The sequence below is a fragment of the Palaemon carinicauda genome, chromosome 1, assembly GCF_036898095.1.
Source record: "Palaemon carinicauda isolate YSFRI2023 chromosome 1, ASM3689809v2, whole genome shotgun sequence".
Classification (NCBI taxonomy): domain Eukaryota; kingdom Metazoa; phylum Arthropoda; class Malacostraca; order Decapoda; family Palaemonidae; genus Palaemon; species Palaemon carinicauda.
Window position 1 is genome coordinate 94,015,678 of NC_090725.1, and position 26,983 is coordinate 94,042,660.

Consider the following 26,983-nt stretch of genomic DNA (forward strand, 5'->3'; position numbering starts at 1 on the left):
AAAGCAAAAACAAAGATCAAAGGCTGTCAAAGTAAGCGAGGGTGTGAGCAGACACGTCTGATTGTCACCCGAGCCAAAAGCAAAGTGAGCTAATCACAGGTGTGTGAGGGAGGGAAGGGGTAGCAAGCTACCCCTCAATACCCCCTCGCTAACTAGCGAGGGGGTAGTAAACCCTCGTTAAAATTCTAATCGCTCGTCATTTCCGCTACGCCGAAAGTTAATACCCATATTAAATAGCGTGGTTTGTATTTCCGTTACGGAACAAATAGACTACTCAGGGAATAACTCAACCTTACGAGGAAGGCTGTTGGTCCATTGCCAGCAAGGGGAGTGGAAATGAGAGCTGAAAAGTTAAATTATAAGCAGTTATTGAATTTAACTTAAGCACAAAATAAACCAAAGGGAGCGCCACCAAACCCAAAAATGGGAAAGGTGTAACACCGCTGAGGATCTGCCGGCCACCCACGAATAGGTAGGGCGGCAAGGTAAGGGAGTAGTAGTATCAACACGATGACGACTCCCTTACGGCGGAGACCACCGGATACGCTGATATGGAAACAGCAACTGTAATAAAATTTACAAACTTTAAAGACATACGAGTATCTTTCAACATACATACATACAGAGACATACAGACAGACACAGACAGATTTTATGTATATATATATATATATATATATATATATATATATATATATATATATATATATATATATATATATATATATATATATATATATATATATATATATATATATATATATATATATATATATATAAACACAAAAAATAAAAAGAATAAAATAAACAGATTTAACTGCTTAACAATTAAGGCAAGTCATTGCCGGAGAGAAAGGTAGCATGTCCGTCCTCTACCGAGTCAGAAGAACCCGTTTTCATATATAAAAAGTGATGTATTTGTATACATTAGTACATAGGCTACTGTACTCCTGGACATTATTTATATTTACGGGGTAATATACTGTAGATATGTGATTCCCTACAGTACTGCGCAAGAGATGACACCGACACATCAGGAGTTACATCATGCTTCAAGACTGCTTTGTACGAAAACAGTCAATCGTCTTTGTATAAAATATGTTCACTTAGGTAATCTTAAAATGAACACATACAGTATTGTATAGTACACTATTACAGTAATGTGATGTACGGTTTATTGTAAATGCAAGCTATGTGTGCGGTGAGTTGTCTAACAGTGCAAGTTGTCCTAACGAAAACAGCGAACACTTAAGAGTACAGATAAGCTTTACTGTAGTGATAGTACTGTACATATATTACAGTAATACACACTACAGTGTCAGCGAATGTTATACAGCATAACTAGATAGGAGTAACAGTTTTTTGTTGTTATACTGTAGGCCAAAGTGTATGATGACAACTGGGTAAAATTATAGCTCTGGTCAGGGCAACGACTACTATAGTTAGGTACTATACTGTAGCCTTACCATGTCTAGTACGTAGTGTATATGTGTGCGCATGTACTGTACTGAACACTTACTGATATGTCTTTATTTTTGTTCCTGATCTGTGTCATTGGTTACAAAATAGAGACTCGCAATCTGAAAGGGCCCAAATCTATGTTCCTGTAGCTACGCGCGGGGGCTCGCGCGATTTAATTTTCCCTGGTTCGCGTGCGGGCGAACGTTCTCGCGCACGGAGATGATGCGAGCGCTGGCGTGCAGGAGAGCAATGGCGCACTAGCAAGCAATTACGCGCTGGCAAGAGATGGCGTGCAGGAGAGCAATGGCGCACTGGCAAGCGATGGCGCGCTGGCAAGTGATGGCGTGCAGGAGAGCAATGGTGCACTGGCAAGCGCTGGCGAGCGATGGCGCGCAGACGAGCGACTGCGCACAGGCGAGGGGGCGCGTGGGCACGCTGGCAATCTATGACACGTGAGCGAGTGGGCGCGCTGGCAAGCAATGGCGCGCAGGTGCGCGATTTGGCGGAAGCAGAGGGAGCGCAGAAGGGTGTGCAAGCGCTTGCGCGCGGAGGTGATTGCTCATGCGCGCAAGGGCGCGCAGGATCTCGATGAGCTCTAGAAGGCGTGCAGGTACGCGCAGGGGAAATACCCCTAGCGCGTGGGCGCGCAGGAGGGCACACAGCAAGAGACTGTGCGTGATGGCACGCTGGCGAGGGCTGACTAGCAGGCGAGGTCCGAAGGCGCGTAGGAGATTGCTGACAGGAATGAGAAGAAAGATTCTTCCCTCCTGCACCCAGATCCGGAGATCGTGGGCGCGCAGCCGAACGCTGGCGTGTAGGTGAAGAGCGCTGGCGAGCAGGAGATCGTGGGCGCGCGTGGTGCGCATCAGGATGAGGGCGCACAGTTGTGCGCTGGTGAGGAGAAGATTGCTGGCACGCAGGTGAGCGCTGGCAAGCAGGAGAGCGCTGGCTCGTAGTCTCAGCAACAGGAGATCGCTGGTGCGTTGTCCCTGGAACAGGAGGTCTCTGAAGTGATGTCTCAGGAACAGCAGGCGAGCGCTTGCGCGCAGGAGAACGTTGGCGCGCAGGGGGATACCTGGCGCTTAATAGACTTGCTCACAATGTGAGAAAGCCCCTTTTGCCCCGAAGGGACAGATGCCCGTTGAATACCGGGGTGCATGGGCGCCAAAGCGCGTCAGCAGCCAGGAACGAGGACGGGAGGTCAGCAGGTCTGGCAGGCGAGGGAGATCATGAACGATCTGCAGAGAGGTCCAGGGATGCAGCTGCAACGGTCGGTGCACGGCGAGGAGGATCCTCTGCGGGGGACTGTGAAGAACCGTAGAGGCGCCTCCTAACTCCCTTGAGGGGAGAAGGAAGGCCTCTACAGCGAAGAGAAGGGCAACCTTTCTGTTTGATACATCCTCTGGGGGCAGCAGGCAGACCATCGTCAGTCCTCCGAAGAGGAGTCTCTATTAGTGAACTCCCCCGAGGGGGAGAATCACCTGCAGGAGAGACCGTTGGACTTAGCTCCTCCCTCGAAGGATGTTCGGAGGGGGGAACTAAGCCTTCAGCTACATCGGGAACCATAGCAGGGGTTTGACTTAACTCGTCGGAAGCCCCTGCCACAACAACGTCGACGATAGACAGAGGATCAACCTCTGCTACCGTCGGCGACTGTTTGACAGCAGCCCCCAACCTGATTATGTTAAACAGGGCTTCCTTGGACGGCGAACCCTGAAGCCCCAAGGAAGCCCAAAGATGGAACAAATCATTGTTAGACACATTGTTACCAGAAATATCCTCCCCAGGGGGAGGAGGAGGAGCTGCCTCGCTATGGGAGGCAACTCCCTCTCCCGAACCCCGAGGTTGGTGAACATAAGTACGGCCTACGCTACCACTCGACGGCCTCTCGGGAGAGACCGATCGAGTGGGAGCTTCGGAGGAGGTTCGGGCTACGGAAGAAGAGTCCTTGGGATTTTCTCTCTTCAGGGAAACCCCTGAAGAAGAAATATCCCGTTTCGACTTCTTCCAGCGCCGGGAAAACCTCTCCCACTGGGAGGTAGATCACTCCCTACACTCACCGCATACTCTATTCCTATCACACCGCGGACCCCTACAAAAAGGAATTAAGGTGTGAGGGTCCGTGTCGACCGCCGACATATAAGTACCACAAGGACGGTCAGGTAAGCCGGGACACTTCCGCATGGTAGAGGCCAACTTCCAAACACACTGTATAAAAGAAAAAGCAAAAACAAAGATCAAAGGCTGTCAAAGTAAGCGAGGGTGTGAGCAGACACGTCTGATTGTCACCCGAGCCAAAAGCAAAGTGAGCTAATCACAGGTGTGTGAGGGAGGGAAGGGGTAGCAAGCTACCCCTCAATACCCCCTCGCTAACTAGCGAGGGGGTAGTAAACCCTCGTTAAAATTCTAATCGCTCGTCATTTCCGCTACGCCGAAAGTTAATACCCATATTAAATAGCGTGGTTTGTATTTCCGTTACGGAACAAATAGACTACTCAGGGAATAACTCAACCTTACGAGGAAGGCTGTTGGTCCATTGCCAGCAAGGGGAGTGGAAATGAGAGCTGAAAAGTTAAATTATAAGCAGTTATTGAATTTAACTTAAGCACAAAATAAACCAAAGGGAGCGCCACCAAACCCAAAAATGGGAAAGGTGTAACACCGCTGAGGATCTGCCGGCCACCCACGAATAGGTAGGGCGGCAAGGTAAGGGAGTAGTAGTATCAACACGATGACGACTCCCTTACGGCGGAGACCACCGGATACGCTGATATGGAAACAGCAACTGTAATAAAATTTACAAACTTTAAAGACATACGAGTATCTTTCAACATACATACATACAGAGACATACAGACAGACACAGACAGATTTTATATATATATATATATATATATATATATATATATATATATATATATATATATATATATATATATATATAAACACAAAAAATAAAAAGAATAAAATAAACAGATTTAACTGCTTAACAATTAAGGCAAGTCATTGCCGGAGAGAAAGGTAGCATGTCCGTCCTCTACCGAGTCAGAAGAACCCGTTTTCATATATAAAAAGTGATGTATTTGTATAAATTAGTACATAGGCTACTGTACTCCTGGACATTATTTATATTTACGGGGTAATATACTGTAGATATGTGATTCCCTACAGTACTGCGCAAGAGATGACACCGACACATCAGGAGTTACATCATGCTTCAAGACTGCTTTGTACGAAAACAGTCAATCGTCTTTGTATAAAATATGTTCACTTAGGTAATCTTAAAATGAACACATACAGTATTGTATAGTACACTATTACAGTAATGTGATGTACGGTTTATTGTAAATGCAAGCTATGTGTGCGGTGAGTTGTCTAACAGTGCAAGTTGTCCTAACGAAAACAGCGAACACTTAAGAGTACAGATAAGCTTTACTGTAGTGATAGTACTGTACATATATTACAGTAATACACACTACAGTGTCAGCGAATGTTATACAGCATAACTAGATAGGAGTAACAGTTTTTTGTTGTTATACTGTAGGCCAAAGTGTATGATGACAACTGGGTAAAATTATAGCTCTGGTCAGGGCAACGACTACTATAGTTAGGTACTATACTGTAGCCTTACCATGTCTAGTACGTAGTGTATATGTGTGCGCATGTACTGTACTGAACACTTACTGATATGTCTTTATTTAATTACAAACTACTTATACTGTGATAGAAACAAAGTAAAATGACAAATTCGAAGATAATTTGTATTTTTCCCTAACAAATAAAGACAAGAAGTTATTTATGTGAATATTCTTTTGGTGCAGCTGGAAGGTAGCTATTAGATTAAAAATGCAAGGTTGAAACCTTGCCTAACCGCTTGAGCGAGTAGGCCAGAGGGGTGGCTGGGGGCTATCCAGCCACCTCTATATATACTCTCACAGCTGTGAGCTACATCACTTTTGATTGCAGGTAGGACTTCTGGGGGACAGGTGATGGCGGGCCAATTTATATAAATAACTACAAGTTTGTATTAGTTAGGGAAAAATACAAATTACCTCTCAATTTTTCATTTCTTCCCATACTAACAAACCTTCCGTTACTTATATGGATGACTCACTCTCAGGTGGATTGAAGTCCCAATTCTGGCATGGACACTGACCTGGTTTTACCTAGTACAGTATATGTCTGTGGTCTAGGGAAAAAGTTTAACACCTTGCTAAAATATACAAAGTGAGTATAATAGCGACCTGAGCAACTCATTGTAATGAGAGTTTGTACGTCTTCTGTGAACATACTCCGAATTTATGCAACATAGGAATAGTAAGAGGTTTCCCATTGCTTACCTTGCGGGAAGCAACGAGGACATGGATAGTACTGTATATAAATTTAGAACTTAGGTACTAGGCTTCACAAGGGAAGATTAGAGGTTGAAGCCAGCTTGCAGAGGGACCCACAGTGCTGTACCCCAAGGGAGGGAAAGATGAAGAAAGGAAAAGCCAGACAAACTCTCATTCATCCCAGTCTTAACCCGGGTAACCAATGCCCTCAATCAACTGCTACTTGTCCATTAAAGAGCCTGAGGTATTCTTAAACTACATGTAGAGTAGCCACCACAGGACCAATAGTAAAGCATCGAGTCTCCTGTGGGTCATGTCTTTTAAATAATGGGCTGTGAAGGTATTTTGTCTTTTCCACACACACACTCGCTTGTAATACAGTACTTGCTACATGGAAAAGTTGCAATTGAATGCCAAGGACGTACTAATTCCCCCGACATAATGGGCTCTAAGTCGTCGAGCCGGAGGAGGATCAGGAGCTAATGCTCTTTCGATCACCTGGCGAACCCAGGATGAAATGGTGCTTTTAGTGATCCTCCTCTTTACCCTACTGGAGCTAACAAACAGAGATGTTAGTCAGGGCTGTGTTACTGCAGTGCGTTTAGGATAGTACTGTATCTCAAACTCACTGGCCATAGTAATAACTGATCTGGGTCATTGGTTACAAAACGGAGACTCGCAATCTGAAAGGGCCCAAATCTATGGTCCAATACCCCCGGATTTTGAGACTTAGCAATGAACTCAAGGACGAAGCCGAGTGTCACTTTCCCCCATCCCCTTGAATGGGCGATGTCATCCAAGAGGCCATGAAGTTCACCGACTCTTTGCTGAGACTAAAGCAAGCGGGTTTCAGTCAGTTGCATAGCGTGATGGTTAGTAGGGAGGTCCTTTTAAGGATTTCAAAACGCGAACCACGTTCCGAGGAGGAAACCTAATCTCTGACTGAGGGCAAGTGATCTCATAATTCCGTATGAGTAAGAGTAAAGAATGGTCTAGCAAAAAGGAAAGGTCCACTCTTTTCAGTTTAAGGGCAAGGCTCAAGTATGAGCGATAGCCTTTCCCCACCGAGACTGAAAGGAACTTTTTCTCTCAAAGGTATACAAGGAACTCCGCTATTACTGGTATAGAGGCATCAAGAGGAGAGATATTCCTTCCACGACACCAACCACTGAAGACTCTCCATTTTGCCTGATACACTGCGGCTGAGGACTTATGCAAGTATCCGGACATTCTCTCCATAACTTGTCAAGAAAAGCCCTTCTGAGAGAGGAAATGCTGGATAGTCTCCAGGCGTAAAGTCGAAGCAACTGCATGGTTCTGTAGAAGATGTTTGTGTGTGGTTGTATAAGTAGATCTGGTCGTGAAAGAAGCTCTCTCGGTAGATTTACTAAAAGTTACAGGAGGTCTGGATACCACTCTGCATGATGCCATAGCGGATCTACAAGGGTCATCATTAGATTTTTGGATGCTCTGGTCCTGTTGAGCAGTCTTCTCATCAGACAAAACTAGGGAAAGGCGTACACATCGATGTTGTCCTACCATTGTTGAAATGCCTCCTTCCATAGAGTCTGAGGGTCCGGGACTGGAGAACAGAACAGTGGAAGCTTGCTGCTCATTAATGTTGCGAACAAGTCTACAGTCGGGGGACCCCCAATGTCAGGACTTTGTTGCCTATCTGATGATTCAAAGACCATTCAGAGCCTAATATCTTAGTCGCTCTACTCAGATTGTCCGTGAGCACATTCCTCTTGCCTGGAATGAAGCGAGCCGATAGGGACACCGAATGTTCTTCTGACCATCTGAGGATCTTTACTGAAAGATGGCATAGAGGCTGCGAAAAGGTACCGCCTTGTTTGTTTATGTGAGCCACTACTGTGGTGTTGTCGCTCATCACCACCACAGAGTGACCTATCAGCAACTGTTGGAATTGATAAAGAGCTATATTATACGGCTCTCATCTCTAGGAGATTTATGTGCGGGTACCTTCTGACTTTTACCAAAGGCCAGAGATCGTGTGATACAGCAAGTGAGCCCCCCACCCTTCTTTTGATGTGTCTGTGAAGAGTATCAAGTCAAGAGAAGGGACGAGAAGATCCTGACATCTTCGAAGGTTTTCGTCTGCCACCTATCAACGCAAGTCAGTCACTTGGCTGCCATTGCTGGGACCTTATCCTGAGGCAGCCGTTTGGAACTAGAGAGAGGAGAGAGGTTAAGTGACCTAACAGACTCGACCAACGAGAGGCCGGTAGAACTTCCCTTCTGAAGCCACTTCTCTCAGTCTGTGTACTCTTTCTTTTAATGGGAAGACTTTCTGTTGGACGGTGTCTATTATCATACCGAGGTATACCAGTCTGCGAAGGTAGCAGTGATGACTTCGAGATTTATCAAGACCCCCAGATCCTGAAAAAACTCGAGAAGCATGTCTCGGTGAGGAAAAAGGGTCTTCTCCTAGTCTGCCAGGATTAGCCAATCCTCCATGTATCTGAGATGAATGCCGTTCCTGTGAGCCCATGATAAAACTAGTGCGAACACTCTGGTAAAGACCTGAGTAGCTGTTGCAAGACTGAAGCATAGAACCTTGAACTGATATATTTTGCCCTCATGTATGAACCTGAGATACTTCCTTGAAGACTGATGGATTGAGATCTGGAAGTATGCGTCCTTGAGATCCAGTGTGCACAGGAAGTCCCTTGGGCGAACCGCCTGAATGACCGTGTCTGCCGTTTCCATTCTGAAGCGAGTCTGTTGAACAAACTTGTTCAGAGGGGAGACATCAATGACTGGTCTCCAGCCTCAGGGTTGCTTTTTTCACTAGAAAAATTAGACTGTAAAAGCCTGGGCACCTGTCCGCAACCTCTTGGAGAGAGCCTTCTGCAGCACTGTTTGGACTTTGGCCCTGAGGGCCAGCTCTTTTGCAAAGTATCCCTTTGCATAAAACCTTAGATGCACTGGATCCTGAGTCAGAGGAGGGAAATTGAATGAATTGGACGCATTGCCCTAAGGCGACCTCTTCGATCGTCCAGGGATCTGCCCCGTGGAACTGCCATCTCTGCCAGAGGTGCTGCAGTCATCCTCCCACAGGTGGTAGGTGAAGAGAAATGCTATTCCTAGTGAGAGTGACCACCTCAGCCACTGCCCTTCACTCCCTTCTTTCCTCTGAAGGACTTGCTCCCTTTCTGGCCTTTGGACTGAAAGGGCTGTTTAGACACTTTAGTAGGTCCTGAGGACCTAGAGGTTGAGGGATGAGAAGAAGCAGGTACTTACTGAATGCAAGATGATTGGGAAGGTCTTCCAAAGGGCCTCGATGTCATAGCCCTATGGAGGAGAGAATCGTTCGACAATTTCCTCCATCGTTCAGCAGCCCTCTCAATCTCCTCTGGAACGAAGAGAGAAGAACCCTCAAGGGTGGAATTCCTCAACCGGGAGACTCAAACTTCGACACCTACTTATGGAATTTCCCAATGTCGGTATCCCTTCTTTTGAGTATAGCGTTCGACCACAAGTTGACAACGTGGTGCGATAAAAACTGAAGAATTCGGGTACCCAATAAAAGGAAACACTCCAAAGTCTTCCTGGCAGACACCTTAGAAAAATCATAGGAGCAGACCATGAAGCACAAGGATCCCAATGATAGGTCGAGCACGAAGACGCCTGCATGGCGTACTTCGTGCCCCTCTTCAAGTTAAAGAGCTCAATTGCCAAGAGGGAAGCCCTCAGAGAGGAAAGGGTTTAAGCCGTTAGACCTTTCGTCAAAAATTTTCCCCGAAGGGTCGAGGGACATGGTCGAATGTGATTCTCCATCACGTAGTACTTCCTTTGGAGGACAAAAGGAAGTGGTAAAGACCAAGAGGAACCTGCCCTCAATGAACTTAAAGTTCAGGCTATCTGGGCGATAGCCTTCCTTTTGGAGGCCGTCAGGCCTTTAGAACACGGCAAAGCTGCACTGATTCTACAGTAGGAGGCTTCTGTGTCTTGAAAATCTCATCGAAAACCATATCCATACCTTCCTGGGTGGTGGTACCAGGAGTTGACAGCCCTCATGCAAGAGAAAACCTGCCAAAAGGTATGCTCTGACTCTGGTCTCTCTTGTTCCGAGTGAAAGTTCAGACTAGCTGCTCTCGGAAGAATTTCATCGTCCACGTCCAATGGTTCATCTACCTCAAGGCTCACATCCAGAGTTTTAAGTAGGTCAGGGTCGTCGACAGGATCAATCGAGGGACCCGCCACAGGGGACCTTCTGCGTGCCTCATCCAAATGAACTTCCCTTGCCACAGCATTCCTGGGTTTGGCTTTGATGTCCTTAGACTTCCTTTGCACAGGTACGTGTTTCTTCAGGGTGTTAAAAGGGGGAACTTGGGAGTTTTGTGATACCAACAGCCGAAGGCTCTTCCACAGGTGTAGGTGAAGAAATAGAACGCTGGTCCGAAGGCACTACTGCAATTTCTTGGTTGAAGGTTCCAATGTTCCTACTCTTTCTAGGGTAGATGATATTGGCGTGAGGTGGAGTTACGCGTCTCGCCCTTCTCTTCTGTCTCTTAGTCATGGTTTCCCTTGCCTTAACTAGAGTCAAAGGAAGGTTAGCCATATAAGAGTCGGAAGAAGGAGGCACCTCGGCACAAGATCGAGATGGTGATCTCTGTGCCATGTCTGACAATGGTCTCCTTATGAGGCCAAGAACCCTACGTGACAAACTCTTGAAGAAGACTCCAAGGGAATTCTTGGAGTAGTTCTGACTGGAGCAGCCAGAGGTTGTGGCAGTGGAGGAGCCACACCCAAAGACTTCTGCAGGGTAGAGAGGAAGGTACTTAGCCATGCAGGGAGCTTAGAACCTTTAAGTAAGCCCTGGGCTTCCCTTGAAAATCCAGGAGGAGAACGTTCCATAGGGGAAGCTCTAGTGGGAGCCTCCGCAAACGTAGAGGAGAGCATTTGCGGCAACAGGATATGTTCCTTCGCCAGATGAGAAGGACGGTCCAGGCTAATAGGAACGTCAGCAAACCTATTAGGAGGCTCCTTAAACCCCTCCGGTTAAAGTGTAAGCCTGCCACTGGAGGTGGTAGAAGCCGGAGGTCTTAATACCGAAACCTCTGCTTGTGAATCGCTCATGGAAATCGCCGATATGCACTCAAATTCACGAGCAAAATTCCCTTTCGCATGACAATGGGCGCAATTCACGAGCAGAAGTGCTTACAACACGAGCACTAGGAGCCACAATGGGAGAGGAAGGCATAGCACATTCCTATTGGTGCAAAGAAGCACCTATGCCCAACAAAGTCGGCAGAGAGGGCCTCTAAGTAGGGGCAACCCTAAGCGTTGGTGAACGCGTCACACCGGGACACGCTGCCAAACATTGCATGGGCGAATGCTTTCCTAAAGCACCCCAGGTGGCAAAGGGCACTGGAGGTTTAGCTGGACGCCTTTCTGAGAAACGGTCAGTCTCATGATCAGGGTCAGTCCAAGGTCGTTTAGGAGAAGGAGGGTTGAGGGGCTACATGCTGATGAACTGAGCGAATGCCTACATCATCTTCTAAATGATGAACATCTAGAACTTGATTGTGAAGGCACGGTCCGCGATGATGAACATACTGTTCATGACTGGGAGCATCCATCTCTCGTTCCATAACGACGTGAATACCTAGATCGTGAACATGAGCTTCGGCCTTGTGATCATGACATTCTCTGAACGGCATCCTTGCGAGCGTAAACGTCGCCCTCATGAACGGGACCTTAGTCATCGCGAGTGCGAGCGTCTGGACCTAGGTCTAGACTGAGATGGTTGTGATCATGCAGAGCGCGATCGTGAGACTTCTCCTCGTGAAGAGGAACGTCTTCGAGGAGAGCGTTGAGACCAACGTTCTCATGAGCGAGAAGCTCTAAAGCAAGAACGCCTTCTAGACGAAGAGTATTTGGATCGTGATGACCAACAATCCTGATGCTCTTCAGATTGTCGAGAGCGACAATCAGAAGTGTCCCAAAGGACAAGGAGATGGAGAGCTCGTCCCTGCGCCCCACTGGTTGAAGGAGCGCTGGTCTCTGGAAGATCATCACCTACAGCCGAAGCATTACTTTGGGAAGAAACAGAAGGCTGAAGGTTACAAGACGACAATGTCCCAGGATGGTGAGTAGGATTGTCGTCAGCAAGAGGAGGTTGGAGGGAAGGTCCAGGAGAGGGCGACAGATGCACTTCGCAAACCTCAAAAGCGAGAGAGATATTGAAGGCTCTGGAGAGGGGTCCTTCCTTGCACCACGCTGTAAGAGTTGAATAAGTTCTTCCTTCGTAGGGGGCGCAAAAAGCTATAAGATCAGCCATACCTGCAAAACATCTGCAAGGGAAAATGGCTCCCCGCTGGCTGGAGGTGAAGTTTCTCCCTTAGGGGAAGCAATTACGTCCCCAGTACCCCGGGATTGCCAAGGAGTTAGACGGTCTGCGCTCCTGCTCGATCCTCCTTCGAAAGAGCACGAACAAGAAGGAGCTTTAGAAAGAGATTTGGGGGTGCAAGAAGAAGAAGAACGCGCTTTCCTCACCCCTGAGGGAGAAAGATCGCACTTAGCCTTCTTTCTACGCTGTCCATATTTCTCCCATTGAGAGGCAGGCCACTCCCTACTCTCTACACAAGGCGAACCCTGCTCGCAACGATGCCCTCTACACGAAGGACAGAGTGCAAGTTGGTATCCAGCGATGCCATGACGGTACAGCACAGGGCACCCTCGCGCCCAGGATAGGTCCACATGAAGGCGATCCGAAGAAGCAAGTACACCTGAAAAGAAAAAGAGATTCGAAATGTTCAATGACAACCTTGGGAAGAGAGAGGGTACACGTCCACTCTCTACCAAGCCTAAAGAAAAAGTGACATAGCTCACAGCTGCTGGAGTATATATAGTGGTGGCTGGGTACCTCCCACCACCCCTGGCCTACCCACTCAAGCGGTTAGACAGGATTGCCACCTCTCACTTTTAGTATAATGGCTAACTTCCAGCTGCGCCGAAAGAATATCCACATGAATAACGGAAGGTTTGTTAGTATGGGAACAATATTATTTTCACAACAGTGAAATGTTTCATTATATGATCTCCCAGATTATGAACTTCATGTTAGATGTTAGAATAAGTGGCTCGCACCCATTCATTGGCATTTATATTGAAAAGTTGGTATAGACCTACTATTTTGTTTTGAGATTCTCTATCTTACATTTAAACTGCTGGGTAAACAAAACCTTTCCTTCAATTGATAGTCAGCTATCAGATTACCAAAAAAATGACAAATTCGTAGGTAATTTGTATTTTTCCTAACTATACAAACCTTAGCTATTTAATATGGGTAATTACTATCGGTGTAGCTGAAATGACGAGCCATTAGAATTTCAATGAGGGTTTACTACCCCACACCTGTGCTGAGCTCACTTTACTTAGAGGTAGGACTTCACGGGGGACAGGGCTGGTGGGCAAGTTTGATTAAATAGCTAAGGTTTGTATAGTTAGGAAAAATACAAATTACCTACGAATGTCATTTGTTCCGTAACTTAAATACAAACCACGCTATTTAATATGGGTGACTCAACCCTTAGGTAGGGTGGTAAGTCCCAGCCATTTCTGGCTTTTGGCTTTTTGCCCGGGGACTCAGTATCTGAGTGTGTTGGCACTCAATGATAAGGAGACCCTGCACCTCACTAGCACCTTGCTCTGCAAGGGCTGTGGCCTACATAAGCTGTGTGTGGAGGAATGAAGTGTGACTCATCCTAGGAGGTTGACCTGAAGTTCTTTAGATGGAACTTAAGGCTAGGACTCTCCCAATACCATCTCGTCAGGGTATGGGGACGTGACAGTATTAGCTTAATACTAAGAACACAAGGGAACATGGTTTACCTGCAGTGGTTTGAGGTCAGCTGTGCAGAGAACCCAGGATGCTGCTTTCCCCAAGAGAGGGGAGAATGAAGAAAAGAATAAGGGCCAGACATACCTTTTCATTCATGCAGACTAAATCCGGGTAACAATGCCCTCAACCCTCTGCTACTTGTCCATTAAGGAGCCTGAGGTTTAAACCAGCTGTTGTGCAGCCACCAGAAGGCCAATAGAGAACGTATCGAGCCTCCTGTGGGTCACGTCTTGCAGGTAGTGGGCTGTGAAGGTCGTCTGACGCTTCCACACCCCTACTTGTAGAACCTGCGTCACTGAGTAGTTCTTTTTGAAGGCCAGGGATGTAGCTATGCCCCTGACTTCATGTGCTCTAAGGCGACGTAAGGGAGGGGGGTCGGGATTCAGGGAATGAAGGATTACCCTACAAATCCAAGCTGAGATGGTATTCTTGGTGACCCTCCTCTTTGTCCTCCTAGTGCTTACAAACAATGCTTGCACTTAAGGACAAATTGCAGCTGATCTCTTAAGATAGAGCCTCACACTCCTTACTGGGCACAGTAGGAGATGGTCTGGGTCATCTGTTACGGAACGAAGACTCGAAATCCGGAAAGAGTCAAACCGAGGTTCTGGCACTCCCGGATTTGGAGTCTAAGCTACAAACTACGGGACGAATTTGAACGTTACCTCCCCCCATCCCCTTGAATGGACGATGTCATATGAGAGACCATGCAGTTCCCCAACTCGTTTGGCCGAAGCCAACGCAAGTAGGAACACCGTCTTCCAAGTCAGGTGGCGATCTGAAGCCTGGCGTCATGGTTCGAAGGGAGGTCTCTTCGGAGACCTGAGAACTCGAACCAAGTTCCATGGAGGAGGTCTCACTTCCGACTGAGGGCAGGTAAGTTCATAACTTCGTATGAGTAAGGAAAGTTCCAGCGAAGAAGAAATGTCCACTCCTTTGAGCCTAAAGGCGAGACCTAAGGCTGAGCGATAGCCTTTCACTGCCGAGACTGAAAGGTGCATTTCTTCTCGCAAATACACAAAGAACTCCGCTAGTGCTGGAATAGTGGCATCGAGTGGGGAGATACCCCTTCCACGACACCAACCACAGAAAACTCTCCACTTTGCCTGGTAGACCCCTGCGGATGACCTTCCCAGGTGTCCAGACATCTCCTCTGCGAGGAGATGCTGGATAGTCTCCAGGCGTGAAGCCGCAGCGAAGCTACGGCTTTGTGAAAGATGTTGGCATGTGGTTGTTTGAGTAGCTCGCATCGTGGAGGGAAACCATTCCGCGTGATGCCATAGCGGAGCTATCAGGGTCATCGAGAGATTGACCGATGTTCTGGTCTTGTTGAGTACCCTCCTCATCAAACAGAACGGGGGGAAAGGCGTAAACGTCAATGTTGTCCCACCGTTGTTGGAAGGCATCTTGCCAGAGTGCCTTGGGGTCCGGGACTGGGGAACAGTAAAGCGGGAGCTTGAAGTTCAACACTGTAGCGAGCAGATCCACAGTCGGGGAACCCCACAAAGTCAGGACTTTGTTGGCTACTAGACGATCCAAAGACCACTCGGTACTCACTATCTGCGTCGCTCTGCTCAGACTGAAGGCGAGCACATTCCTTTTGCCTGGAATGAAGCGAGCCGATAGTGGAATCGAGTGGACTTCGGTCCATCTCAGTATCTCTACTGCAAGATGGGATAGCTGCTCCAAAAAGGTGCCTCCCTGCTTGTTGATGTAAGCCACTACTGTGGTGTTGTCGCTCATCACCACCACAGAGTGACCCGCCAGGTATTGTTGGAACTGTTGAAGGGCCAGGAATACGGCCTTCATTTCTAGCAGGTTTATATGGAGGCACTTTTCTGATTCTGACCACAGGCCTGAGGTCCTGCGGTTCAGAATGTGGGCCCCCCACCCTTTCTTTGAGGTGTCCGAGAACAGCATCAAATCCAGGGGGAGGACGAGAAGATCCACTCTCTTTCGTATGTTCTTGCCTAACACCCACCACTGAAGGTCCGTCCGTTCCGCGGGCCCCATAGGGACCATGACGTCCGGGGAATCGTGTCCTTGATTCCACCGAGACTTGAGTCGCCATTGCAGATATTTCATTTTGAGGCGACCATTGGGAACTAGACGGGCCAAGGATGAGAGGTGACCAAGAAGACGTAACCACGATTGGGCTGGGAGTTCGTCTCGTCTGAGGAAAGGATCTGCGACCCTCTTCAGCCTTGCTATCCTGTAGTCTGATGGGAAGGCTTTGTGGAGATTGGTGTCTAAGATCATGCCTAGATATACCAGTCTTTGAGTAGGAAGCAGAGAGGACTTCTCGAAATTTACCATGATCCCCAGATCTTGGCAAAGTCCGAGAAGTTTGTCTCGGTGTCGAAGAAGAGTCGACTCCGAGTCTGCTAGGATCAGCCAGTCGTCCAGATAACGGAGGAGACGGATGCCGATCCTGTGTGCCCACGATGATATCAGGGTGAACACTTTGGTGTAAACCTGGGGTGCAATGGAGAGACCGAAACACAGCATCTTGAACTGGTAGATCTTTTTGTCTGGGCTGAATCTTAAGTACTTCCTTGAAGATGGATGGACTGGGATCTGGAAGTACGCGTCCTACAGATCCAGTGTACACATGAAGTCTTGGGGTCTCACTGCAAGTCTGACCGTGTCTGCCGTCTCCATACTGAACGGCGTCTGCTTGACAAGCCTGTTCAGAGCTGAGAGGTCGATGACTAGTGTCCAGCCTCCAGACGCCTTCCTTACAAGAAAGAGTCGACTGAAGAAGCCGGGGGAGCCGTCGACGACCTCCTGAAGAGCGCCCTTCTTCAACATGGTCTCGACTTCTGCCCGAAGGTCTTGCCCCCTTGCCGATCCCATGGCAAAGGAACTCAACGACACTGGACCCACTGTCAGGGGAGGTAGAGATGTTGTGAACGGGATGCGATATCCTTGACTGATTACAGAAATCGTCCAGGCATTGGCCCCGAGTTGCTGCCACCTGATCGTGCAACTTTGTAGGCATCCCCCCACTGGTGGACATGCTAATCCTAGCGTTTGCAGCCTCGGCTACTCCCTCTAGGATTTTTCCCACCCCTGAAGGACTTTTTGCCTTTCCTGTTCTTGACAGGAAAGGGCTTCGACATTGTTGTCTTTGCTGCCACTGCCGGTTTCGTTGTCTTGGACGTGCGAGGTTGTTGGGGTGCCGGAGGTGGTTTATAGGGCTTCAATGTAAGAGCCCTATGTAGGAGAGAGTCCTGGTTGGACTTCCTCCCTCCACCTCTCAGCTGCCTGTTCCACGTCTTTCGTCTCAAACAAGTTCCTCCCCAAGATGGAGGAATGTCTGAGTCTGCTGACCTCGGTGCTGGGGACCTTCGCGTGAAATCTCTCAGACATCGCATCACGACGCTTCAAGATGGAATTAGCCTACAAGTTCGAGACTTGGTGGGCTAGAAACTCGATGGTACGTGTGCCTGATAGAAGGAAGGTACGTGTGCCTGATAGAAGGAAGGTCTCCAAGGCCTTCCTGGTACTCTCCTTGGACAGGTCCTCGGATCGTAAGAGGATGCCGAGAGACCCCAGCCAGATATCTAGCCATAAAGTTGCCTGCATGGCACAATTCACTACCTTCTCCTGACTGAGGATCTCCGAGGCCGAGAAAGACACTTGCCGGCTGGCGAGTCTCTCTAGAGGGACTCCCTGGGTAAGCTCTTCCACAGAGTGGTATAATGGAAGAGCTAAACAAGACTCCTCCATGATCTCAAAGTACCTCCTCTGATGGACATGAGGAGGTGGGAGGAGTTTGTTGCCGGCGCTGGAACGGCTGGAGGCGGCAAGCTCGGAGAGCTGGCCCTCAACTTTATCTCTGGCACTCTTGATGCCTTGGAACCAAGGCAAAGCCGCACTGGCCTTAGGGGGCTTCTGAGTGCTGAAGACTCGGTCCAGGACCGTGTCCTTGCCCTCTCGAGGGGGAATCTCAGAATTCGAGAACTCGTTGAGATTCCTCATCAGAGTCAGAACTTGCCAGAACGCATGTTCCGACTCCTGTAGCTCTCCTCCTGTAGGGCTGGCAGCAAAGTCTCCTGTTCCCAAAGGCTCCTCTTGGGGGGACTTGTGGACGTTCTCCGCGGGTTCGGCTGGCTCTGGTCTCATCCTCGAGGACGACTTAGGAACAGTCTTAGAGTCCTTTGACTCCTTCTAGGACTCCAACAGCGATGGCGGGAGGCTCTTCTCCACCCCTACCCGAGAAGACTTCTCTACGCGAGGTGGGGTTTCTCCCATTGGTGCGATGGGAGAACGCCTACCTCACGAGAATCCCTTGAGGACGGGAAATCTTTGTCCGAAGGGGAAGCAGAGAAAGTCGAGGGGGGGGGGGAAGGAGCCTTCCTCAAAGACTTCCGAGGAGCCAGCTTAACCCTTGGGGAAGTCACCACGTCGTCTACTCCTCTCTTCCTCTTCAGGGGGTCGGTACTGCCGCTGATTTGAGGCCCAACTCAGAGAAGGCGGGCTTAAAGGCCTGCACGACAGGGGGGGGATGTGAAGGAGACGACCTGGATGCTCGCGGACCTGCAGCCCCCCGCGTGGGATCGCGCTGGAAATCCCGCTGGTGGTTGTGCTGGCGCTCGCGCGATAGGTTCTTATCCGGTTCGCGCGGATAAGGGACTTTGCTACAATGTGAGCAAGTCCCTTTTGCCCCAAAGGGACCGTGGCCTGCTTGATCACAGGATGCATGGGCGCTACAGCGCGTTGGCAGCAAGGAAGGGCGATGGCAGGTCAGCAGGTCTGGCAGGAGTAAGAGATTGCGAACGATCAGCGGACAGGTCCAGGGATGTAGCTGGAAGGGCAGGTGAACGACGACGAAGTTACTCTGCGGCGGACTGCGGCGAAGACCAGCCGAAGAGGCGCCTCCTAACACCATTGTGAGGTGAAGGAAGGCCTCTACGGCGGAGGGGAAGGCGGGCCTTACGCCTTACACGCCCTCTGGGGGCAGCAGGTAGACCGTCGGCAGTCCTCCGAAGAGGAGTCTCTGTCAGTGAACTCCCCCGAGGGGGAGAATCACCTGCAGGAGAGACCATTGGACTTAGTTCCTCCCTCGAAGGATGTTTGGAGGGGGGAGCTAAGCCTTCAGCTACATCAGCAACAGGAGCAGAGGTTTGAGATAACTCGTCAGAAGCCTCTGCCACAACAACGTCGACGATAGACAGAGGATCAACCTCTGCTAACGTCGGCGACTTTTTCACAGCTGCCCCTAACCTGCTTATGTCAAACAGGGCTTCCTTGGAGGGTGAGCCCTGAATCCCCAAGGAAGCTCAAAGCTGTAACAAATCATCATTGGCAACATTAGAAATTAAATCCTCCCCCGGGGTAGGAGGAGGAGCTGCCTCGCTATGGGAGGCAACTCCCTCTCCCAAACCCCGAGATTGGTCAACAGAAATGCGGCCTACACTACCACTCGCCGGCCTCTCGGAAGAAGCCGATCGAGTGGGAGCTTCGGAGGAGGTTTGGGCTACGGAAGAAGAGTCCTTGGGGTTTTCTCTCTTCAAGGATGCCCTTGAAGGAGAAATATCCCGTTTCGACTTCTTTTTCCGGCGCTGGGAAAACCTCTCCCACTGGGAGGTAGACCACTCCCTGCACTCACCACATACTTTATCTCTGTCACACCGTTGGCCCCTACAAAAAGGACATACGGTGTGTGGATCTGTTTCGACCGCCGACATATAAGTCCCACAAGGGCGGTCAGGTAAGCCGGGACACTTCCGCATTGCAGAGGCCACTTCCAAACACTCTGTCAAAAAGAAAAAGCAAACAAAGATTAATGGCTGTCAGTGTAGGGGAGGGTGATAGGAGACACGTCTATCTAGCACCCGAGCCGATAGCAAAGTGAGCTCAGCACAGGTGTGTGTGTGAGGGGGGTGGGGGGGGTAGAATACTACCCCTCCCTAGCCCCCCGCTAACTAGCGGTGGGGTAGTAAACCCTTGTTAAAATTCTAATGGCTCGTCATTTCAGCTATGCCGAAAGTAATTACCCATATTAAATAGCGTGGTTTGTATTTCAGTTACGGAACAAATGTGTTTCTCACTCAAAAACCCAGCAGCAGATATAAGGCTATTATTGTAGTAAATCACTAAAAAAGCTTCACTAATAAAGGAGTGCAGTTTTATATAGAAAAACTTCCATTTTCATCGAAAATTACTTTTATTTCCATCGTAAATAATTAGTTAATACGATATAGGCCTACCCTAATATATCCTAAGGTAGGTAATGGGGGCCCTCCGGTGGGAAACAAGGGTTTTGGGAGAGGAAAATTTACTGGCGAATTGATAAATAATTGTAAAGTTAACACTTTCTCTTCTATACATTATATCTTTGGAGGCATAATAAATACATGAAAAATGACAGAAAATATGGGAGTTCTCTTCCCCTGAAATATTTATTTCACTCTTTTGTTTACATTTTACAAACCGCACGTATTTGCTCCAGTTTGTGTGTTTGTGCACAGCTTGTTGAGCAATAACGACTTTATACTTCCTGCGCACCAGCCATCTTTCCACTTTTTTCTATTAATGGAATTACTCACACCGTTTTCTTAGGAAGACTCCCAAGTTCCTTTGTAGTTGCCTTATGTTATGGTTGTGTGATATGGAGCCCAACATAAAGTGTAATGGCTACCATTACAGCTATGTGGATGCTATAGCAAAGTTTCATGGTGAGTTACTGTACTAGAGTAGTAAATAATCTTTTAAAAGCTCATTGTGTTATTACTCAAACTCTAAAGTGTCCCAAGTATAATTCTGAGTTAGCTCTAAAGGAAGACAAGCACATTTTCTACTGTAACTCAACTGTAAAGATTGCTAAGAGAAAAAAAAGACACGTAGGGGTCAATCATAAGGTAAGGAATTATTTTTCATTTAATTTTAGAGTTTGTGACCTGGGTAGGGGGTCTGGGGGGCTTGCCCTTGGTTAGGTCAGTCCAGGAACTTGGGGGACTTAACACCCTACCCCAGTCATATTTCGTTAGAATCCCACCCAGCCATTTTTCCATAAAAAATCTTTTTTCGTTAGTTTTCTTGTTATTTTGTCGTGTTCTAATGTTATTACCTTCCGCAAATGTATCGTTTTCCGATTACCACCATCCAACAGTAATTTTGGGAACTCCAGGTGGGGTACTGAAAAGTAATGAATTGCAGGAGAGAATGACGGCAGTAGCCAACAAAACAACAAGAAAACTAACAGAGAAAAGTTTTTTTTCATGCAAAAATATGAGGAACAACACTTACGAAAGCTATCACGGGACCATTTTCTTCAGAACCACGCATGTTTTCTATCGAACATAAACTGATCATTGCTCCACCGTGGCTCGCTTCGCGAGCTATTAATTATTACATCACTTCGGTATGTTCTGGCAAGCGGTACATACTGCATTACGCTCGTTCGTCACGCGGGCAAGAATTTTTCCGTATCCTTAGTTTACACTAAACCATGCTCTACAAGTCTATTGGTTAATGAACTAACAATAATTATTCACATACTAATCTTTGCTCAGCCGTGGCTCACTCCGCTCATAATTAATTATTACATCACCTCCGCATGGTCTGACTAGCGGTACTATTGCGCTACGGTACAGTCGTTCGCCGAGTGGGCAAGTATTTTGCCATATCCTTAGTTTACACTGAGTCTTAAATCTATAATAGCTTAAAGTACCTTAATAGTCGGAGTCAGAGACAGAATACCTAAAATCAGGAGTGAAAACGGGCTCTATTCTTCATTATTTGTTAAAAATAGTCTAATAGCTTTGTGTAGGGTAAATTCACAACTTGTAGAGAGAGTACCCATAACTGAACTGAAAACCCAGTCAAGCGCCAAGCGGTCACCAGAAGCCAAGGCAAGTAAGGCTTTGTAATTTGAAAATGAGTGGAGTACTGGGGAGATGCATCAAGGACTAATCAAATGATATGATTATAATGTATCTAGATTCTGATTGGCCAATTCATATCACAGATCACATAAAACGGGAGAGAAAAGACAATTTTTTGGGTAAATATATGTATCTTTAAGTACTAGCGAAACTAAAATTCACTATGAGAAATGGACGAGTGCTGACTAGTTTGGTATTTTTCTCGATATGTTTAATAGGGCTGAGGCATAATAACTTATGGGTAAATATGTGATACAGTACTTTAATTTCTATCCAAATACATGAATCAAATATTTTTCCTACTCGCTATCTTGTGTTTTATGCATTTCTGACCATAATTATTGGGGCAAACCACCCGTTCATGAGTTTTTGGACCCCCTTATTATAAAGACAATTATGGGGGATCCCAGTGGGAAACTAGGGTGTTTTGGGTGGTGAAATGTCATAAACGAGCGACTTGCAGAAATAATAAGGGTCAGAAATGCAAAATAAGTACAAAATAACCAGTTGGAAAAATATATGGTTCATGCAAGTGGCTGAAAACAAGCCAAAACATGATTATTTAACACTTTTAAGATTTGTAAAAGGGTACAGAAACTAACAAACCCACATAACCTAACCTAGTAGTTCCCATGTCACAGCCCGTAGACAGGGGGGGGGGGAGCCTTCCGGACCCCCCTTCCCAGGTCGCAACCCCAAGTTGGGGGGCAAACCCCTGGACTCTCCATCCCAGTTCACAAAATAAAAGTAAATCACAAATAAATCCTTACATTATGATAAAGTAAATAAAAAATAAATCCTTTCATAATGAAAAAGTACATCACAAATAATTCCTTACCTTATGATTGTCACCGTCTCTCTTTTTTTTTTCCTTTTTTTTTTTTTTTTGTCTTGGCAATCCTTACAAAAGCTTTGCGGTAGGACATGTGCTGGTCTTCCCTTAAATTGTCTGAGTCGGACCTTTGAGGCATTATTTCTCTGTTATTTTTTAATTTCACATGAGTAACAATAGCTTTACACTGAACAGAGAGCATTTCCATCATAATCAATTGCCTACATAAATAAAAGTACACAAAATTTCAAAATAGATTGACGTATTTCCCTTAAGTTTCCTCTTGGAGACGTCTATACGTGATGGTGGTTAAGTTGAAACTAAAGGGGAAGGTGGAAAAAAAAATGACTGTTGTAGAACAACATCCAGAAACTTATGAAGAAGTACTGGTACTTGTAAGCTGTTAATTAGTTTTAAAAACTCTACCTGACAGATACGCCATTGAAAATGCACAGAAGGCTCCCCAAACCAATCAGAACCGAGCATGCACAATAAGTTCCCTTCAGTCTCTCAGATGTAAACAATGAACTTAAGAGTGAAAAACCTACTTCACATTTTAATTGACCGATACACAAGTTATTATGCCACAGCCCCTATTTAACATACTGTATAGAGAAAAATACCAAAGTAGCCAGCACTTGTTCATTTCTTATAGCGAATTCCAGTTTCGCTAGTAGTTAAAATATCATATATTTACCAGCTTACGTATCAGTCTATCTCTCACTCTAAGTCCATTGTTTACATCTGGGAGATTGATGACAAGTTATTGCGCATGTGTTGCTTGCATTCGCTTTGGCCAGTTTTTCTGTTTTTTGTATGACAATCATTACCTGACTTTTTTACCAATTAGGAGCTTCCAAATATTTATGCCCAAATTTCCGGATGTTGTTTTACAAAAGCCATTTTTCCCGACACTTCCCTTCAGTTTGAGTTAAACCACCATCACATAAAGACATTATGCAAGTGGGAACTTAAGGGAAGTACAATCTATTACAAAATTTAGTGTAATTTCATGCATGTCGGTAATTAATTAGCATGGAAGCGCTCTCCGTTCAGTGTGCTCTATAGCTACTGTTACTAATGTGAAAGTAAAAAATACCCCTGAAATAATGAACCATGGGAATTGTGAGTGCAGCGCAACATTACTGCTTGCCAGTACATACGGAGTTTACAGTCTATAATTTTTCCGCGAGCGGAGCGAGCGTACAGTGAAGCAAAAACCATTGGAAGGAAGTGAAGTGAATCATAGATATTTATGATACTTTAATTTTCTGCCACTTACATGAACCATATATTTTTCCAACTTGTGTTTATTTTGCATTTCTGACCATTATTATTGCTGAGAATCACTTTTTTTTGGCATTTGCCCACCCATAATTGTTTTTATGTAAGGAGGTCCAAAAACTCATGAACGGGTGGTTTGCCAGAATAATCGTGTGAGTAAGAAAAATATATGGTTAATGTATTTGGTTAGAAATTAGAGTATCATATATTACCTCTCTTTTTCTCACACACACACAGTAAGGTCAAGGATAACCACCAAAATCTAATAACCAATAGTAATACATTAAGAGAAACTACAGTGTTTCAATTGGAGCAACAAGATCAGTGGGTGGCACTACTGCGCATTCTGGCAAAAATTATCAGTGCACAAAGGGGTGGAGCTTAATAGAATAGGAACGAACATGCAAAGTAAAAGGAATTACTCTGTGTCAATGTGAAGATAAACAAGGGACTTGGACAAAAATCTTTATTTACCTCAAAGTTAATTTTTGTTTCTCTTATTACATACTTGCGAGGATAATGTATTGATAAGAATTTTTTTTTTCACGTTTTACCTGGCAAAAATATTATTAACAAGAGCGCTAGGTGGGATTCTAACGAAATATTACCCGCCACCCCAGGTCAATGACCAGGGAACTACTAGGTTAGGTTAGGTAGGTTTGTTAGGTTCTGTGGCTTTTTAAAAATCTTGAAAGTATTAAATTTTCACGTTTTTTCCTGTTTTTGCCAAAAGCCCTAGGTTCCCCCTGTATTCCTCGGGAAAGGGGAGGGATAGCGGGAGAATGGTTTATTTGCGGTGGAAATAAAGGTAAAATTTGTTGAAAGCACATTATTTACTATATGAACAGCGCTAGGTGGGATTCTAACGAAATATTACCGCCCCCCTTGCTAGGTCAATGACCAGCAAACCACGAGGTTAGGTTAGGTAGGTTTGTTAGGTTCTGTGGCCTTATAAAAATTTTGAAAGTGTTAAATTTTCACGTTTTTTCCTGTTTTTGCCAAAAGCCCCAGGTTCCCTCTAAATTCGTCGGGAAAGGGGGAGAGATGGCTGGAGAACAGTTTATTAGCGGTGGAAATGGAAAAAAAGGTAAAATTTGTTGAAAGCACATTATTTACTGTATGAACAGTTCATTTTTCTCTTGGGAATGTAGGTCCGCGTTGGGTTAATGTCTAGGAGAGGGCCGCATGAAGATATCACTGATATTCAATTTATTTTTACTAGAATATGTAGGAATGTATGTATATAATGGTATACCAGTGAGATAATTTAGTGAAAATCAATAATAGTCGAAATATCGACGATCAAACTCACGCTACTCTCGTCTTCCTCCCAGATTTTTCTAAGTCTGTTGTTATTGTTGACTGTGTCTTATTTTTGCTCAAATGAGCCCTGTAACCACTATAATCCACAGACAAACTAGTCCACTATGACGTCTTCACGGTTGGCCAATCACAGTGCGACAATACATTTCCTTTCCCAATGACGTCTTCACGTTTGGGCAATCACAGTGCGACAATACATTTTCTTACCCAGCCATTTTATTTCGTTCCTAGACATCGAGGCCGTAGCAAGCACGTCATCTGATATTGCACAAGAAGTTGAAATTCCATCTTCTTGTCCTGACTGTTTCCTAAGTTACAATGAAATTGTTCTTACTTATTCGTGGTTATATTGAAAAACTAGTGGATTTGTGCCAGAGAAACAATTTAATTTTATAAAATAAAAATTGTCCTGCATGTCATGGAACCTTCGCAACGGCTTCAAATTTTCCTCAAAGCAGCAACACATCTTTATCAACCAACAGGTTAAGGTAAGCTTCATTAATTTATGGAGTATATTATAATGGTGATAGTATAACGATGTATACAGCAGTACCATCACTTTGGATTTGGTTTGATGGATGTGTTAGGTAGTGTCCTTAAGGGGGGTAGCAGGGGGGCAAAGGCCCCCCCGCCCCGGGTAGGGGTACAGGGCTATTAGGCTAGGTTAGGTGGGTGTATTAGGTTCGGTGGTGCCCTGAAAATCACTGTGGCCTTAAGGGGGGGTCGCAAGGGGGGCGAAGCCCCCCCCCCCGGTAGGCCTAGGTAGGGGTACAGGCCCCCCAGGGTAGGTTAGTTGGTTGTATTGGGTTCGGTAGTGCCCCGAAAAATCACTTTTCTCATTCTCCCCCCACCCAAAAACCCCGCTTCCCACTGGGGTCCCCCATAATTGTAGTAGTAGGTTTATGCTTACATTTTGTGTGTAAGAGTTAAGTCTTAGTTTCTTTTTTATTCATTTCCTCATGTTTCTATGCACTGTGCAACAATAATCTGGTTGTTTTTTGCCGTTTTTCGTCGTTAATACTTGAAAAACGGGTGCGGCCTTCTCCTAGACATTTACCCCGCGTTGTTTTATAATTTTACCGACGTATGACCTATCAACCCTAAGACAGTGGCCTCACGAGACTTTATTAAAAAAAAAAAAAAGTATTACTTCAAGTTAGAGGCCTTACGAGACAAAAAAAAAAAAAAAATAAAAGGTATTACTTCAAGTTAATGCCCGTTGACTATGTAAAACCAGTCTGGGAGCTCACTGCAAAGGACTAGACATTCTAGGCTGGGTTAGGAAGGAGAACGAGGTTTGTATGTCTACTGATACCGGTAATACGGTAAATATTCATCCTTGAAAATACGTTTCTTGTACAAAATACTTTGTAAAACTAGGCTAGGTGTTCTAGGCTTCTACAAACATACCTTTTCATATGTAGTCTATGTGTAGCCCGAGTCATCGCCGTTGCCGTTCCACACTAGGCCTAAATATCAATTCTACGAAAACTTCATTACTTCCATGCAAGCTTTACTGTTTTTACTTTCCAAACGCAAAAAATTAGATCACAGGATCTTTCTGGATAATTTCGAAAACATATCACTAAATAAATGATAACTACCGGTGGGGCAGGAATTGTGTTTGTCGACAAGGGTTGCCACACTCAGTGTTGCCAGATGGTTACTCTAAAAATCCTCAAAATTCGTGATAAAAAATCCCCAAAACAACTAAAAAATCCCCACTTCCACAAATATATTTTATTCAGATCATGTAGGCTTTACTAATATAGAAATTAATCACTATACTTCATATATGTGTGAGTAAACTAACTGCAATAATATAAAGGTTTACTCATCTTTGTTTCTTCTTCATTGAAGGAAAAATTGTACAGAATATCCCCATCAGACACCCAAAATCTCCAAATTTAGGGATAAATCCCCACATCTGGCAACATTGGGCCCAAAGACTATATACTGAAGGAAGATAGGAAGGCTGAGCCTAATA

At 45.9% G+C, this 26,983-nt stretch overlaps 1 long non-coding RNA gene across 2 annotated transcripts in view; it reads right to left on the reverse strand.

The window, feature by feature from the left end:
• Positions 1–26,642, reverse strand: part of LOC137642667 (uncharacterized) — a 662,677-nt gene extending 636,035 nt beyond the window's left edge. For both annotated transcript variants that reach the window (XR_011044839.1, XR_011044838.1), the window contains exon 1: positions 26,407–26,642. This is a non-coding gene — a long non-coding RNA (uncharacterized lncRNA). The remainder of the gene's footprint in view (positions 1–26,406) is intronic.
• Positions 26,643–26,983: the final 341 nt, after the last annotated feature.